Source organism: Misgurnus anguillicaudatus, chromosome 3, assembly GCF_027580225.2.
Source record: "Misgurnus anguillicaudatus chromosome 3, ASM2758022v2, whole genome shotgun sequence".
Classification (NCBI taxonomy): Eukaryota; Metazoa; Chordata; class Actinopteri; order Cypriniformes; family Cobitidae; genus Misgurnus; species Misgurnus anguillicaudatus.
The window spans coordinates 8,367,532-8,371,298 of record NC_073339.2 but is presented as its reverse complement, the minus strand read 5'-3'; positions in this window follow the sequence as shown (position 1 = coordinate 8,371,298).

Here is a 3,767-nt window from a genome sequence, read left to right as displayed (position 1 = left end):
CTACTGACTTATACCTTTTTCATTGCCATAAAAGTGAAATTAATGCATCTAAACATGAGAGTCCGATAAAATTTTAATTTAAAGTTATATTGTCCTATGTTTATGCAAGACAGAATTTTGAGATGTTTTCGATTATTTCATTGTTATGCTTATGATGGGTACACACCAAAAGATAATCGGGCTGGTTTTCAGCGATTTCCACACACACTATAGGAGCAAAACGGTGTAATCTAGGAGTTTTTATTCCCATGTTTGTGGTTTATCAAATTTTAAAAAATCTTATAAGATGTAAAAAAAATCTTTTGGTGTGTACCCAGCATTACCAAAATTGTACTGATCAGTTGGCTTTACCTTATTGACTCCACTGACTTTGTAGATTTAGCTTTTTTTACCATTGACTAATTAGATGGTGAGGCATCCGGGCAGCTGCCATTGTTTCTGAACCCCGCTTCTACACACGCAGCTTTTGTACTCCAAAAAGTGCTTCGCGTGGAAGACTTGACTCATCATAATTGATCCGTACATGTGAAATTACCTGACTATTACAAACAGTCTCAGAGTCTGAGCCTTCAAATTAAAACCTAATGCTTGGACTCGTGTTACCTGATGAATCACAGATCCTGAAGTGCTGGTCCTTGTCTGGTTGTCTGTATCTGTTAGGAGCCAACGAGGCATTAGTGGAATTGGACTAAACATCTCTTCGACTTCATACCGTGGATTGTTTTCTGAGAAACGGGAGGGATGGGCATCCACAACACAGTATTGATTGGGAATGCTGGAAATTTTAACCGGTTGCTGAGTTAATGTCTGATAAAATCACACATTGTAAAAATGAATCATAGAAGCTATTCATCAACTCTCTTTTATTGTAAATCTTGGTCAGTACAATGATTTAAGAGAGATTTAAAGTGATGAAGTGTTTTGTGCATAGCACCCATTGCACTAAAAATAAGGAGTTGGTTAAATAAAAAAAGTTTGTTGCCTTAAAATGTTTTAATTCAACTTGAAAAATATTAGTTGAAAATATTTTTACACTTTTTTTGAGTAAACAATAACACTTATCTTTTAGTTAAGCCAACTTTTATAAAGGTCCTAATATATAACCTTGCGGTACTAAAATTGACTATTCGTGTACAAAGCTGTACTTTTTGAAAGGATACTGCCCCACAAATCGTTTGTTTTTTATTTCTCAGTGTGTGATTACCCATAATGCTCAGCATTACATTTGCTATTACAATCAGTGCAGGTTTCAGTCCATTAGTCGGTCAAAGGAGAATCTAAAAGACCTTGGTCTGGATTGAATTGAAGCTCATACTCAAAATGATGTTTCTCACAATCACTGCCAGATGCTTTCTTTGTCTGCATGGTGATCATGCGGGTCATATTTCTGTTCAGGTAAAAGAATTTTCTTTCTGCTGCCTGTTGAAGGTTATTAAACCCTTTTCATCCTCTTCATCTGGGGCGAGAATACATTATGACAGTTAATATATAGATGCATAAAATCAGCCAGACAATCCTTCTGGAAACATTCAGTTTGTTCCAAAAACTACTGAGTTGCTTACATAGGAGATTTAAGGCACCGGTAGGCACACTTCAGTCTTTGCCAAAGCTAGGCAACGTAAGTGCACATAATGCATTGCGATACTAAAAACGTCCATCTAAAATTATGGTTTTTGCAAAGAAATGCCATTTCTAAATATTATGGTTGATTTATAATAAATAGTTTGTCTTAGTTTCCAAAAAAACAGATACTTTATGTGACCCTGTCACATATTTCAATCTTTGTCATGATTTTACTCAGTCAATATTAAAAATATCAAGGTTATATTTTCACAGAATATTCTTAAATTATTAAGTAATAGCAATTCATAAAAATGTGAATTATCACATGCTAACATTTGTATGTTTTTTTTTGTCATGTCATAACTCATTCATAAAATGACCAGAAGTTAGACTCGGTCAATGGCACAAATTAAATTAGATCAGATCTCCATGTAACCTTATATAAAACTCCTGTCTGATAGCCACACGCTACTAACACACAAGCTTATTTCCAACCTCCCATCTGTCACAATGCAATCAGAATACCCAAATCTGTAGCAAATCAGTTATCACACAGATGAATTTCATATCTCACGGTTTTATGGATTTGCTCTTAATCCCTCCAACAAATGATTTGTCCTGGACAGGAACATTTTAACCAAAGATAAACAATTCAGAACGATTTGTTCTTTCTTGACGTTCTACGCGTGTTTACTTTCACATCGTGGGATGAGTTGGTAAAAAAAATTGAGTTATGATTATATTCATCTGCAAGGCACATTCATGGCTGAGTCGACCACTGATTTATGTGGGCATCAAAGCAGTGCATCAAGTTTAAAGCAGCAGAGTGTATAAAATGTCAATCGAATGAGGAGATTATGAGCATCAAAGTTTTGATTTTACTCAATGATTTCCTTCTTTGACATGACCTTACTCAGTCAATATATACACTTATATTACATTAAGGTTATATTTTCACAAAATGTTTTTTTTATGTAGGATGATTTTATGTAGAAAAGAGTAAATCAACTTGGTTTTGCAAGTCAATTCAACCCGCTATTTTAGGTTTTGACCTGTGACAAGTTAATGTAACTTATAAAACCAAGTTTAAGTTGTTTAACTTGTTTTTGTGTTACTTTAACTTAACAAATTATGTTGATTGAATTATGCATAAAATCAGCCAGACAATCCTTCTGGAAACATTCAGTTTGTTCCAAAAACTACCGAGTTGCTTACATAGGAGATTTAAGGCACCGGTAGGCACACTTCAGACTTTGCCAAAGCTAGGCAACATAAGTGCACATAATGCATTGCGATACTAAAAACGTCCACCTGAAATTATGTTTTTTGCAAAGAAATGCCATTTTTTACAATGTAAATTTTCACAAGCTGGGTCACATATTGTGTTTTGTGTACATGTCTATTAAGCATATAAGTGTTAGTTATATACATTTATTAGTGTAAGGACAATTTTGTACAATAACCGAAAAATCGTAGTATTTAAGCAAAACCTGCAAACCTGTAAAAAATACTTTGCTGTCTTATTATTATTATTTTTTTGTTAAAGCAACACTATGTAGTTTTTTAACCTTTAAATAATGTCTCTAAAATTATTTCAGGGATAGAATGACTTTTAACTTGACAAATTGTACTGTTGCTGCAACCTGAGCAGCCTCCTAGCTGCTACAAGCACACTCTGAAAGTGGCGTTGGAGGGTAGGAAACACAGCCCCGCCCCTCCCCCTGCCTGCAGAAGAGTGTCTGATACCAGGCACTGTTGCGCTTTTAAACCACATGGGGGACCTGTAAGTCATTTTTACATGGAAACTACATAGTGTTGCTTTAAATCAACTCAGATTTTCAAGTCATGTCAACGTACTATTATTTATCTTGACAAGTGATGAGTTGTTACAACTTATAAAATGAAGTTGCCTTTTTTCAAATATATTTTATATAACAACTCCTCCTTAGTCACGATAAATAAGAGTAAGTTGATATGACTTGTAAATCTGAGTTGATTCAACAAAAAATTTTAAGCCAGCGAAGTATTTTTACAGTGTGTTGATCGTATCGTTTTACCACACCTAATTGTGGTTTTAATCAGAGCTAAAACATCTTGGCCAAAGTTTTATTTGTTCAGGTTTGATCTTGCATGGAAAGGTTTGGGCAATAATTTCAGTCATGAATAAACAGCATCCGAAACTTGAAATCTTAGAACATCCTGCA